General features: G+C 39.6%; 2 protein-coding genes across 8 annotated transcripts in view; one reads left to right on the top strand and one right to left on the bottom strand.

Moving 5' to 3' along the window:
- The window catches only part of LOC114643553 (protein NLRC5-like), a 5,922,889-nt gene that overhangs the window by 4,900,395 nt on the left and 1,007,137 nt on the right, over positions 1-15,357 (bottom strand). The gene's annotated exons all lie outside the window — the stretch shown is intronic.
- LOC114641980 (NACHT, LRR and PYD domains-containing protein 3-like) overlaps positions 1-15,357 on the top strand; it is a 1,026,505-nt gene that overhangs the window by 213,911 nt on the left and 797,237 nt on the right. For 2 of the 7 annotated variants that reach the window (XM_051925827.1, XM_051925822.1), the window contains exon 1: positions 5,748-5,962. The exons of 2 other annotated variants lie outside the window; for them this stretch is intronic. The gene's annotated coding sequence lies outside the window, so the exon portion shown is untranslated. Of the gene's footprint in view, positions 1-5,741; positions 5,963-15,357 lie in introns of those variants that run through there. 3 more of the 7 variants (XM_051925828.1, XM_051925824.1, XM_051925823.1) reach the window with 3 other exon arrangements.

Raw genomic sequence — 15,357 nt, 5'->3', positions numbered from 1 at the left:
TTAAAAATTTAAACCGCTAAACCCACCATCAACAATTACAATAACAGTTGAAATCCTCACTCGAATATTTTTTTTTTGTTATAGACATAAAACAAGATGCCCATTTCCATTTGATAGATCTTTACTAGTGTTCTCGCCTTGCTCGCTCTCAGTCCATGGTGGAATTTGCTGTTAAATGAAAAAAAAAAAAAAAAAAAAAAAAAACAGACTCTTTTGCATCACAATTCATAACGGGTGGACGTGGGACCCAAACCCACACAAGCCTTATTATGGAGCGGCAACACTACCGCTGCACCACTACTGTTTTCAGCAGGGTGGATGTATATAATGAATGTTTTTTATGTATGTATGTATGTATGTATGTATGTATGTATGTATGTATGTATGTAATAAAGACAAAAACAATGATATATAGATGTATACTATATGACATACGTTCAGTGTTGCATGAAAACGTTGCATGAGGCGAAGAATGGATATTTATGAGAGTATTATAGTGAGAGATGTGTCGTCACCCGTATTACTAAAGGTCTTCTTTCCAGCATTATGCATTCTACAAGTTGGCATTTATATGATGTATAATTTATAATTGTATTATTGTAATGTATTCAAGCTTGGTTAGAAGCACTGAGCAGACATGCGTACTGAGATTGCATCATGACGGGGCTTCGATGCCTTGAACATGCATACTGGGTTAACAAAGGCTTCGAAGCCTCGAGCAGACATGCGTAGTACTGAGATTGTGTCATGACGGGCTTCGAAGCCTCAGATATGTGTAGTCCTGAGCTCATGACGGGGCTCCGAAGCCTCAGACATGCGTAGTACTGAGATTGGATCATGATAGGGCTTCGAAGTCTCGAGCAGACATGGTCACTGGTTACTGAATCTTTGTGAAGCCTCAGCACACTCAAAGGCATTGACCTCTATATTTTGAGAGTCTATCTGACACTTAACTCTCTAGTTATATTTTGTAATTCGTATTGACATTACACACTTCACTTAATATAGTTAAACTACAATTCAGGTAGTTGCTGAGAAGTAATTATTGTTCTTGTGGTTTGCTGTGATTTCCTTTGTCTGATACATAGTGTCAAAGATATATTGTGATATATCAACTTTATATATATATATAAAAAGATTAGGTAAATCGTGCAACCTTTTTATGGAATGCTTAATTTTGTTCAAAACCGTACATCATATAGTATACATCTATAAATATAATTTTTTTGTCTTCATTAGGAGAATACAACAATGATACTCTCGTGTCAATTAAACCAATTTAACGTGCATATGTCAAACAACATACTGTATTTCTACATCCGCCGCAGTAAGAACAGTAGTAGTAGTTCAGTTGTGTGGAGCTCATTAATTATCCCCATTAGGTGGCTCAATGGTATCGCAACTGTCTCTCAGTAACAACACCAGGGGTTCACGTCGTTGATCCTCCTCATGTGAAAGGTTTTTTTTCAATTCCTCCATTTAACAATATTTTCAGCTTGGACGGATAGCGAGCGAATCGAACTGTCGAGGGAAGGTTGGGAAGCTGTAGTTAATTGAACTGACTATAGCAGACTTGTCATCTTCTTAAAATGACTTTATTGATTTGATATTGACAATTAATCATAAGGTCAAAAACCAAGGAGGATATGAGTTTGCACGGACTGTGCTGTTTCTTTGTTTTCATGACATCGCGTCAGTAGAGAGTACGTGACATTAACAATGCATTGTGTCCTAAATGACAGCGCACACGCTTTTTGATATTTCCTAAAGGCCAATGTGTCTCAGTTTGCTCATTAATATATTTTGACAGTGTATTTTAGTGAGAATGATTATAAACATATTATCCATGTTCATTTCCCATGTAGATATGTAACGTTTGGTGAGAATAAATAAAAAGTAACAACACATATAATAGTTATGTTGCATTGTTTATGATTAACAAAATTCATAGTTTATCTGAAATGTTCTACTTATACAGTCGATTTATTCCACTTCTGAAGGTGTACATTGTCGGTATTCTCCATTGCAATTGCCCCCCAGTGTAAGGTGTGCCAGTGCAACTGAAGGGTGGCAGACGAGCTCACGTAATGGGTGACAAGGCACATCCTCACCCTGATGCCGAGGCTCTTGTCATGCATATTCCCATCTTGTGCTTTTTCTCGTTCCTGCCAGTTTACTATTATTATTGGACACGTATGTAGAGGGAATGTGTGTCTTATTTTATGTCTATGAAAGGAAGGACGGTAAAGCCTTGAATGAAACTGATTGTTGATGCATTGGGTAACAAGACAGGTAAGGAGCAGGGAACGTTAAACGTGACAGTGACTGCGGGGGATTGTGGGACTGAAGATGGTTTAAGAAAACAGAAACGACAAAAGCTTAGTCTTTCAATAATTCTATTTACATCAATGATTTACTCTGTTGTGTTGCAGTTCGGAAGATTACTTATTTACCCCCCCAGCACAGCCTTTGATAAGATGCATTCACAAGGAAAGGATGTTGCTGACAAAGTCAGGTGCTTTTTTGAAAGTTTGGCTCCAGATGTGCTTATCCAGCTGCTCCTTCTTGTCAGTACTTGAGTGATCTTTATGTTCACCTCTGCATGAATTTGCAAAGTTTCTTTACAGCTTTTTTGTCTCATTAACGCAAAACTCCCGAGGCTTTCCTAAAACTGCAGAAGACACTGTGGATGGCGCTGATTCTGTTTTAAAGACACTTGTGATTAGTTATGCAGCACACGATTTTACTCACATTGCTTTTTGGAAATCACTGAATAGTAAAAACATTTAATGAGAGTGTCTTGCGCATATACTGGTGTAATGACCACGTCGGCTTTAGTGAAGTGTTTCTTAGCCTTATTGATACGATCGACATGGGGTAGAGTAGATTCTGGATTGTTATAATACGTGCTACCTTACGCAAAATATGCTCATTAATTTGTTACAGATTCTAGGTGGACACGATTCCACACCAAGGAAAAAGGTGCCCCATGTAAAGCGTTCATAATGTCTCCAAAATATATTTGTTAACTTTCAGACAAGTACTACTTAACTGTTTTATACAAAATCCTTATTTCAACATATGCGAGCCCCAATTAGGACTTTAATTCGGGTTAGCGCACCTTATCGATGTTGCAGGAACAACTGCTTTTACGCTTTGAGCCAAAGCACTTTAGCAGCCTAGTGAGAGACCAAATCGACTGCTGACTGCGCAGATATCAATGACGTCATTACGCCAGCGTGCCTCAAAATCACGTGACGGGCGCATTTGAAGCAAGCCTCGAAGCGGCGCTTTGAGCTCCAGTGCTTCGAACGCTCGACACAGTGTTGAAACCTCAGTATCGAGCGGCCCATCACTAGCTACAGCCCAGACAATTGCAAACACGGGATCCCTTTTCTAACCGCGGCAAACTAATATTAAGGCACTTCGCACTTTCTTTTGCATGTATAGGGTTATAAGGTCACGGGAGGCACGCACAGGACCGACAGTGCCATCCCGGCCGGTTAATGGGAGGGCCGTCTCTCCAGTCTACATGAGACCCTCCGCGACGCTCCCCAAAAGGCGCTCATATCGTCAGCGAAGACGTCTCTCTACACTATATAAAAGAAAAGGGCAAATTTCCTTTCTTTATACCTTTTTTCCTTTTATCCCAAACCAAAGCCTTTCTCTCTTAACACTGCAGAGGACACAAAACTAATTTTCTTTAATTGCTGGTAATGCCAGTAAGGCACATTACCACAGGCAGAAATTTGGACGTTCACATAGAAAATGTAATTTCTATACCACAGCCGTCGCGTAGCTCCTTTCAAAAGGGATCTACTACCGAGAGATGATCCAAATACATTTTAGGTTGCTGTTAGTACCACTTACCTGTTGTGTTATAGCGCCATTAAAATGTAGTTTACCCGAAACCACTCCAGTAGTGCTCAATGTATCTATCTTTACTTCTTAAAATGTTAATGTTTTACTGTTTAATAACTTATAGTCTACATTTTATTTTTTTCCCTTGCACTCAGTGAGCAAAGCCACTGGGTAATCAACTAGTTAAGGATAAGATTAAGCAACACCTGGCAAGGACAGGAGTTATTCTGAACAGTCAGCATGGGTTCAGAAGAGGGAGGTCGTGTTTTACTAACATGTTGGAATTCTTTGAGGAGGCAACAAAAGGATACGATCAAAGTGGAGCAGATGAGATTATTGATGTGGACTTTCAGAAATCATTTGATAAGGTGCCACATGAGAGGGTGGGCATCAAACTAAAAGAAGTGGGAGTTCAGGGTGATGTTTTTAGATGGGTGCAGAGGGTGATGGTTCAAGGAACCTCATCAGAATTGGCCAATGTTAAGTGAGCCACCAGCAGGGGGCAGTGTAGGGGCCGCTGCTATTTTATATCAGACATTGTTCCTGAAATGCATCTGATGATTCCTGCGATAAACTCTCGGTTCCCTGTGACATAACTCAGATTAAGCAGGTTTGGAAATGGATGGATGGATATTGTGTTCTTGATTATGCTTTGGTTTTCATTCTTTCTGCATTTTATTTATTTTATATTGTTTTGTCTAATTCTCTATTGCTGAATTATGTTAATTGCATATCAAATTGTCCATTTGTGGATGTGCCTTGTGCACTTAAAATTGAACCAGAAGGGTGGGGCCCATTGAGAGACCACCTCCAGTGCTTTATAAGCCAGGCAGGAGGGCATCTGGGCATTGAGTTTCTTCAGCAACACTTCTCTGTAAATTCAGATTGGACTTTTCTAGCTTTTAATTCTGCTTTGATTAAGTGTGGTGCAGTGGTTAAAGGCTTTGGACTTCAAGCCCTGACACCGTGTGACCCTGAGCAAGTCACCACATCACCTGCCTGTGTAGTAAGTCACTTTGAATAGAATATCATTTTTTGCCTTCTTGTTGTGTTCTTGTTCTTTCAAAATTGTTGCTAATAAATTCTCAAAATGTAAAGAGCAACCAGGAACTGATGTGACAAAAACCTTTAAGCTACAACTGTAAAAATGAATACAGCATTGCCTTCTACTGTCTGTGTTCAGCAGACTTGAAATATGCCATCCTGGAATCAGACTGACTTACCTCCAGTAGCTGATTTCCAGCACAGCCTGTGATGCCTTGAAAGAGAGAAGCCTGGCAAGACGAGTCCTCCTGACCACAAGCAAAATATGAGGGAGCTTCTCTTACAGTTTGATTGATTGTGAGACTTTGGAGGTCCAGAAATGTCTGACTCTGTGGCTCTTTGTTTCCATTTACGACTCTTAAACTTTCCAGCAGCCCCTTGTGAAGATGGCTATCACAGGTTATGCTGTCAGAAGTTGCAGCTGCTTTTGCAGACGTTGTGTTAACTGAGCTTTTATCTGTGAGGCGAGGAGCCATGTGCTTCAATGCTCAGCTCCTCTTTATTTAAGTTTCATTTATTTCATATACAGCATGCTCGACATCAAAGACTGGTGTTTTATTAAAGAGACAGGCAACGGGCCAAACCAGCGCTGAACTTCCAAATTGATTCCAAGAAACTGAAGACGCTTGTTTGTCAGGTATGAAGCCGTCAGTGTGGCGAGTCTCGACCTGCTCACGTGGCTTTGGGAAGGGCAGACAAATTCATGCTGGAGTTCGCAATTAAATTAAAGCACCCTGTTTCATAATATGCCACACCTGTAAAAAGATTGTGAGGGACTCTCAGAGAGCCTCTCACGTCTTCCTTTTCATTGGCCTGTTTTTCTTTATTTAGCTTCTTCTGTCTCTTCAAGGCTCAGGTGTGTTCCTCTTAGCTGGATGCCATGTTAAAGTGAAAATGAAAGAAGTGAAAGAGCAAATGAAGACAGCCAGGCCTCACAATCTCAGGGCCTCGGCTCTAATGCAGTGGGCACAGGAGGCCGCATTTGAAGAACCCTGATATGCCACAAAGATGTGGAATCTGCTGATATGTGATATCTGAGTGAAGAAAATGTGAACAGGTATGTAAGAAACACATTTAACTTTGTAATCTTAACTGAACTGACCGGACTGCTGATCATAATGAAAGCACAAGACCACATGTCGAACACCAGACAGCCCATTTAGAGCACAACGCAAGACAATCCAGTTACACACAGCCGTTGTGCCTTTCAACCTCAGGCAGGTGCCATTGCACTGCTGTGCTTCTCCTTATTAGTGGTATGAGAGGGGTCAGCAGTCACTTCCTGAGAGCCCACTGAGGTAGGCCTACCAAGACACAGTTGTGGGTGAATCTGAAGTCGCAGAGGGACACATTCCATGTCATTCTAGTTCTGTTTTAAAATTTAGGACAAAAGCAGCACTAAGGATTAACTAAGGATTAGGACATCAGATTTTATACTCCATTGTGCCTCTGATTGTAACACTGAAGAGGTCATCTCTGTTTGTATAAAGAGGCATTGAAGATAAAACATGGAGGCCAGTCAACATTAGTGAGTTCACAAGTAGCACAGTAAGGTCACAAATCAGGAGGGCACATGTATCAGTGTGACATCAATGACACAGTCACTTCATGGCCACACAGGACAAGATTACATAACTCTCTGGAGAAGAAAGGGCTTTGAGCTTGTTTTTCATCCATTGAGAATAACATGAGTGATGATTCCTGCTTGTTCACATGACTTTTACATGATACTTTTGTGAAAACACGGCAACCTTCCTCATTGTCACAGTTTTTCAGGATTGTCGGCTCTTTCTTACATGACCTATTTTATGGTCCCTGTTCACATTCACTCAATGTAATTCTTTTTGGTGGACATAACAAAAGCTTTCTAAATCCCAAAATGTGTCAGCCTGTACTGTACATTTTGTAGTTTTTTTTCTTTAATGTTAATATTGTGGATATTTACTGGGCATATAAATCACGCTGCTTCAGTCATTTTAAGTTTGTCCTTCTCTGTGTCAAGTCTGCACATCCTCCTCATGTCTGCATGATGATTTCTCATGCTAAGTATATGTCCTATTTATTTATTCATTTGTGGTTTTGTTAAGTTTTGAATTTTATTTTTTCTGTATTTTGCTAAATGTTCTAAAGAGACAAGCAAGTCTGGATTTCACTGTACTAAGGACACCTGACAATAAACCTGACTTGAACTTAAACATCCATCCAGACTTGGCCAACTGGAGACATTTTGAGCAATGCAACACAACAGTCGTGTAGTGAGCCCTACACAAAAAAAAAGAAAAAAAAAAGTTCAATGGAATCCCTATAAAAATTACAAAAAGGAAATTACAAAATGATCAGTTATGTGAAAATATTTTAATCAAAAAAATATGTATAAATATATGCACAGTACATAATTTATTTTTTCATGTTTCAGACTTGAACTGTAATTGTAAATGAAAAGAATGTACTGGCATTTAATGACACAAATTATCAATAGTTAGAATAAATGATTATTAAAGAGAGTCTTAATGGAGACTTACCCTATTTTGATATTTTAACAGTGAACAATTCACTTTCACATAAGCATGTAGACAGAAACTGGGCTAGGATCCTAAATGCTTACTCACTTAAAGGTCCAAATGTACTTTTGTTTTTTTTGTTTTACCTAAAATTTATCAAGAAGTAAACTAGTTTTCAACTTTTTTTTATATAACATATGAGGAACTACAGCATCAGTTAACATATTGTGACACGCGAGTCGTTGTCTTGCACCCCAAATCACGAGGCTGAGTTTCAGTACTTTAGCAACACCAGCTTTATTCAGCTTGAAACAGGACCAGCACGCTTATTTATTGTAGCGGGATCTACCACTCCTCTATACACAGACACAGCAGACAGGCAGGGCCGGGGCCAAGTAATCATGTTCCCTGCATTTATAATGTTCCTTACATCACCCATCAGTGACTGGTGCTTATAGCATGACCGCGATCGACTCAGATTTGCTTTCGCGGCGAGCTGCTACAGCGCTGGGAGCCTGCGCGGTGGCCTCAACAATGGAGAAGCTGTCTTCCACAGACACGGCGATCGCGCTTTGGGATGCTCTTCAGCGTGTTGTCCTGTTGGGGAGAGCCCCAAAAGAGATTAGAAACCTTACAATATCTTCTTCATTCGTAGACAGATCATTCTTTAGTTGTTTGTTAAGATTAAATGTATCCAGAAGCCACAAAATGCTTTTCTTGAATCCTGACTTTGAGGAAAACAGTCTTCAAATGTACCTAATGACACTTAGTAAGTAAATTTTAGTTGGTTAAGATTGTTATTTTCATTTCTACCTCATTCCTTTGGTCAGTTATGTTTTGAGGTTATCAAAGTAGTTGGTCTCAATTCTTTGCATCCAAAGTCATAAGGTAAACATTTTCAAAAGCTGTCCACAAGGTCACATAAGTTCATGTTTCAATCTTTATCTTTGTATCTTTGGAGAACTGCAGGGGGTCACAATTTTTGTTTGAAAGGAATATAATTGTTTCTGCTCTCAGATCATCACAAAGTTATTTTAAATATATGACCTTATGAAACATCCACATGTAATAATAATGATAAAAAAGAAAGAAATCTAATCTGAGTTGTTGTTAAATAAATAAATGACCACAGTAATCCTAATATGTTTTATTTAGTTAATGTGCACAACTAGATGTGCGGTTACAAGTCCAATGCTGAATGCATCAAAAAATACAAATGTTTATTAACTCTCATGACAAACAGCAAAATCTCTGCTTTCTGGTTTGGATGAGCACAGATCATCAGTAGGAGATGCAATCAGTGTTGCATCTAACTCAGCCTATTCGAGGATTGATGCTAATTCCTCTAGCAGCTACAGAACACAGAACTGTTATAAGGCAGTGGTGAGGACTAAATGGAACCTGAGGGCCTCAGTTCAAATGAAGGAGAAGCGCAGTTAGAACTGAAGCCAGGAAGCACTTCTTTACACAAGAGATGTAGGAATCTGAAACAAGCCAAGGCATGGAGTTGAAGCAGGTAACTAACAGACTTTGGCTTTGACCGGTGCATGTATAGAGACACATTATTTTCACCACACCACCTCACCAGAAGTTCAACCTCCTCTCTATGGGATGTGTCATCATCATTACTGATGAGAACGACTATGGTTGCAACATCTGCAAACTTGACAGTGACGTTGGACTCAGACTTGGCAGTGCAGTTGTGGGTAAGCAGCATGAACAACACTGGGCTCAGCACATAGCCTTGGGGGGCACCTGCGCTAAGCCTTACTGTATTATATGTTCTGCTGCCATTGTGCACTGACTGTGGCCTCTTTATCAAAACGTCCAGAATCCAATTACACAGTGAAGTGTCAAAGACCTGGAAAAATAGTTTTCTCACTGACTGCAGGGGAATGATTGTGTTGAATGCTCAGCTGAAATCAACAAACAACATTCTGACATATGTATACCTGGTTTACAGGTGAAATAATATAGCATGCAAGGTATAGGAGATGGCATCATCAGTGGAGCAATTCAGACGGTAACAAAACTGGAGTGAGTTTAGAGCAGATGGGGAGGATTGAGTTGATGTGTCTTTTGACCAACTGCTTGAAGAACTTCATCATGGTAGGAGTCAGTGCTACAGGGCTGTAGTCATTAAGACATGTTACTTTTGAATTCTTTAGCACTGGAATGACAGTGGTCTTTTTGAAGTACATGGGGACCGCAGACTGGCTCAAAGAGATTTAAAGATATGTGTCCTTATGTGAATGAATGACAACAGAAATTTAGTTGAGTTGAGTTGAGGTGAGTATGTCTTGCACTTTCATTTCCAAGTCCTATCTTTTCTCTGCCATACTTTTAATGGCAAAACATGTACACTATGCATCCATCTTTTTTCAATGCTCCCCCTATCCACTGACTGAATTAATTTTTTCCAAATTCTTTTCTCCTTTTCCCATAGAAGACTGAGATGCTCCCTAGCATGTGGTAAAACGTTGCTTTAACACTAGAATTACTAAAACCTATGAAAAAACTCATAATTCCGGCCCACCTTAAATCCCATTGCACCTCTCTGTCAGCGTGTATTGTCTTGTAAATGTGTCAATCAACACAAGCAGCAAAAAGCCGGCTATCCTACCACCCCACCGCTGCAGAAAGGGCAAGATGTTCTTCCAGCTCAAGCCTTGATTATCTGGGAGTGAAGAGCTGAAGTTTTAAAGGGTACATTATAGATCGTTATTTGGAACACATGCATTTCATGTGTGCTCCGTTTCTACAATAATCTGTGTAAACACATCATTAAAACAGAAACGTTTTTCATATTTTAGTAATAAATGACAAAATATAGACATGAACTGTATAATGTGTGAAGGCTGAATTCCAAAGATCAAAAAAACACTTTTACAAAAGGTACAAGGAAGATGCAACAGCTTCCGTGGTGCAGCGATAAGAATTGCTGACTTGTAATCAAAAGTCCCCCGTTTCGATCCTGACTGCCTCGTATATTTATAGTTTTGAGTAGTGAGCTGCTCTTATTGTTAATATTATACAATAAAGACATATATTTGATTTGTGTCTGTAACAGCCAGTGTACATTTATAGTATTTGTAAAAGTTAGAGTTTTTTTTTTTTTCCACTTTTATTCTATCAGTCACGATCACAACACAACAGCGTCCCCCCTCAGGGATCTGACGCTGTTATTTTTTATTTGAAACTGGGAATAACTGTGGATGTGATTGGTGTTTTGAGAAAATGGAACTGGAAATTCTCTGATCTGGAGGGATAAAAGCTAACACACAAATGCTGGTGAATCGGCCTTATTTGTATCTCTCCGTCACATTAATTTTTTTATTCACTTTTATTGAGTGTTCCTGCTCACGCTGAATTAGTATGCACCTTATGGTCCATGATGTCAAAGACCAACTGACAAAAAACAGAGACATAGGTATATATGATATTTGGAATTATTCATTTTATGACCTGTTGGGATACATTGTGGCACTAATGCAACATTATTCATATTATTCATATTAAATTGCATGCTTTCTTGCAGTTGTAATCAGTGACTGTGTGTTTTTTTTTAATCGTGCCCAGTTTCTACATTTTAGTGCATGGTGGTGTTTCTTTTGTACTCCAGGACATGCAGAGGAAAGAATAGTACAGAGAGGTCAGTTCCACGCTATATGCAATCATCAGATTCAAATGTTAAAAGTTCCCACACACCCAAGGACCGTTCTTCCTACATTTATGACGTGTATCTGATGCAATGCACACACTTCTCCCTGTGCTGTGGTTCCTATTACATTGAAGGGGAGCCTGATGCTGACTGAGTTTGCTTTCCTGGGAGAAGCGGAGGTCAGTGCGAGCAGGAACACGCAGGTGGCCAGTTGCTGTGTTCTACAACATGTTTGACCTGGCTGCGATCAACGCACATGTACTGTACAAGGCATGCACAAGAGCCACCGAGAAAAGAAGAGTGTTCTTTGTTCACCTTGCAGAGGAACTTCGTTGTCGCTTCTTACAAGAAAAGTCGATGGAAAAATAAAAAGAGGTTACAACATCGACAAGCTTCTGTTCCAAGACCGCCACTTCCCCCAGGAAAGCAAACTCAGTCAGTTAGTGTCAGTTCCATACAGTTATTCATCTACAGTTATTCCCAGTTTCAAATAAAAAATAACAGTGTCAGATCAGGGACCTCATATATAAACGGTGCGTACGCACAAAAATGTTGACTTACACTCACATGTATAAAGCCTAAACTTGGCGCAAAGCCATGCACATTTTTGTGCTAGCTCAATCCCTGGCGTACGCAAATTCTCTGCTTGGTTTTGCAAACTGGCGGCTCCCAGCGTCAAAGCAGTGCTTTTGTTCCAGTGTGGTTTCCTTTTTCTTTTTTAGATCCACATCCTTGACACGGCTTTATCAAATACACTGAAATTAACCGCATATCATTTATTAGTTTAAGCCATCCGATTGTAATTAACATGTAACAATATGATGGTCCACAGAATGGTCAAACTATTCCAAATACCATAGCTGCTTTAGCGTTGTTACTCTCACAGCACCTTCTTCTTCTTTCAGCTGCTCCCGTTAGGGGTTGCCATAGCGGATCATCTTTTTCCATATTACTCTCACTACACCACTCGGAGTATTTATATCACTGTATCTGAGTGTGGATTCACAGCTCTACAGCAGCTGATTGGAAAGAGAATTATCAGTATACAGCATCAACCACACGCTGCCTCAGCCATGCTGTCTATTGAACTGCTCTCATACGGTAAATGCTTCAGAGCCTTTCCTGAACGGATCTCGCAGTTCACAAACAGTTTCATCCCAACAACTATAAATGCACTCAATCAGTCCATCAAGTGCTCCTTGTAGAACTGTTTGTACTTATAAGTACAATCACCTCACTGTAAACTTGCGATACACTTATAATATTGCACAACCTGAGCCACTTTATAAAGCGCATATTTATTTACATATGATGACGCTAAAATTTTTAAGATGAAATGCAGCAAAATACGTTTATTACATTATACAAATAAAATGTTAACATCATTTAAATAATGATGTTAATAATTAAGGGGTGGCGCAGTGGTAGCATTGCTGCCTCGCAGTTAGGAGACCCGGGTTCGCTTCCCGGGTCCTCCCTGCGTGGAGTTTGCATGTTCTCCCTGTGTCTGCGTGGGTTTCCTCCGGGTGCTCCAGTTTCCTCCCACAGTCCAAAGACATGCAGGTTAGGTGGATTGGCGATTCTAAATTTCTTCCTAGTGTGTGCTTGGTGTGTGGGTGTGTTTATGTGTGTCCTGCGGTGGGTTGGCACTCTGCCCGGGATTGGTTCCTGCCCTGTGTTGGCTGGGATTGGCTCCAGCAGATCCCCGTAACCCTGTGTTTGGATTCAGCGGGTTGGAAAATGGATGGATGTTAATAATTAAACATTTGTGTTGCAGCGCTAGCAAAGAGCTGGTGCCTCATTCAGAGATTGTTCCTGCCTCGTGCTGTATTCTTGCTGGGACTGGCACCACACTGGATGGATAGATGGATAGAACTGTGCATATGATTTTACCAGCTCTGCTTTAAACTTTGAATTTCTTTGGCATTGGATAATTCCCATGCTTCCATTATTTCATCTGTGATCTATTTAAGTTACATTCTCAAATTGTGAAGGGAATTTTAAATTTCTTCCAGTCCAAACGAATTGGCATAAACTGTGGTTGCAGTGACACTTCATTTGAGTAGTCAATACTCTGTCCACTCAGCACACACAAACCTCAGTCATTGGTCATGTTTACTTGTACGAGAAATGTGAAATTAACTGAGCCATAAATAATCAGTATGGTATCTGCTATCTCACATACTTTCGAGCTTCAGTTCCAATTTACAACTTACACCCTGGTGGTAACATTTTCTTCTGTTGTTAATGTCAAAGGTCAGTCAGAATTTAGGTTACCTTTGACAAATGCCCTACCACAATTGTTGCTGTCCATCTCCTGACTGTGACAGATTGTTGCCCTGTGTATGTAGTACAATGCAGTTGTCTGAAACAGTTGAAGACAGGGCTCTAGACCAATGAATGAATGTGAGAGACGGGTCGTCCTTTCAAAAACTCAAGAGCATTTGAATGTGAAATGCCCACGATTGCAAGTATTTATTTAACAATATTATATCAAAAATACATGTGTTTTGGATGTTGTGAGGATTCAACAGTATAACTGATATGTGAAATATGTTGAGTTAGTGCAGGGCAGCATCAGCGAGCATCTGCAGAGGAAAACAAACAGTTAAAGGTAATTTCCATGCTGAAAGGGAAAGAAAAGACCCAACATTTGGACTGTGCAGCCTTCATTGGGTGTGTAACTGAAAAGGAAAAAACATATGAAAAATAAAGGAGGAGAACAAAATCAGGGCATAGGAGAGAAGAAAAGTTAAGAGGAGGTGAGAAAAAGCTGCCATTAGAGGAGAAGAAGGGAAAGCTTAAAAAGTTAGTCAGTTATTAAGACCTGATTCCAGACTGTGATTGAGCTGAGTTTTAGTTTTTATTTGAAAAGTGTCTTTGAAGCCTTGTGAAAGAACATAACCAGGAAAATAAATGTGGTTGTGATCAAGGGATGTGAAGTGTTTTACAATAGGCTTTGTCAAGTCGTTGATTTTAACGGTTTGGATGTGCTCCCTGAAACGGTCATGCAAGCTAATTCCCTGTGTAGACTGCTATACACGACCTACATGAACTGCAGTAATTCAGATGTTTAGATAGGTAAGAGGCCCGTTGTTTACTATTGAATTTACCAGAGGGATCAGATAAAGGTTATTACTTGTTCCCTAGATCCAGTGCCAAAAAACTAGTAAAAAGTGCAATGGATATTCTTGCAGTGCTTATTCTTAACATTATCAATAGTTCATTATTGCATGGCACAGTACCTGATGCACTAAAAGTGTCAGTCATTAAACCATTACTTAAAATGTCAGACCTTGACCCACATATACTAAATAATTATAGGCCTATTTCAAATTTACTGTTTCTCTCTAAAATACTAGAAAAAGTAGTCGCCAATCAGATTCAGTCACACCTTACGCATCACAATTTATTTGAGAAATTCCAGTCTGGTTTCCGCACTGGTCATAGTACAGTAGTACAGAAACGGCACTAATGTGTGTTGTAAATGACCTTCTGATATCCTCTAATGAAGGCAACGCCACTGTAATTCTGTTGTTAGACTTAAGTGCAGCATTTGACACCATTGGCCATTCTATTTTATTGCACAGGCTAGAAAATGATGTTGGGCTTACAGGCAGTGTGCTCGCTTGGTTTAGTTCTTATTTATCAAATCGATTCCAATATGTACAGAAATGTGCTGACAGGACTCCATCATTACACACAGAAGTTCAATATGGTGTCCCGCAGGGCTTAGTACTCGGACCTTTACTGTTTTCACTTTACATGCTTCCACTGGGATCTCTCATTTGGAAACATAATGTTAATTTTCACTCATATGCAGATGACACCCAGTTATACCTTTCATTTAAATGAAATGAAGTTTCTCCGATGTTGTGTTTAATTAGTTATGTTAGTGAATTAAAGGAATGGATGGATGAAAACTACTTGTCTTTAAACACAGATAAAACAGAGATGTTAATTATTGGAGGGAATGACGCTGATCACCACAATATTTTGTCATCATTTAACTTAGTTGGAATCACCATTACATTTACTGAATCAGCCCGCAATCTAGGAGTTATCTTTGACTCTAGCATGTCATTTAAATCATGTTTCTTCCATCTTAAAAATGTTGGGAAATTAAGGCGCTTTCTAAATAAACAGGATTCTGAGAAATTAATTCATGCATTTATTTCTAGTAGGATTGACTACTGCAATGCGGTGTTAACTGGATGTTCAAACTGTTCTTTATACAGCCTACAGTTAATCCAAAATGTTGCTGCAAGAATTATTACAAGAAAAAGAAAA

This window comes from Erpetoichthys calabaricus, chromosome 4, assembly GCF_900747795.2.
Source record: "Erpetoichthys calabaricus chromosome 4, fErpCal1.3, whole genome shotgun sequence".
Taxonomy (NCBI): Eukaryota; Metazoa; Chordata; class Cladistia; order Polypteriformes; family Polypteridae; genus Erpetoichthys; species Erpetoichthys calabaricus.
The sequence above is the reverse complement of the archived record's forward strand: the minus strand, read 5'-3'. Positions and strand labels throughout refer to the sequence as shown.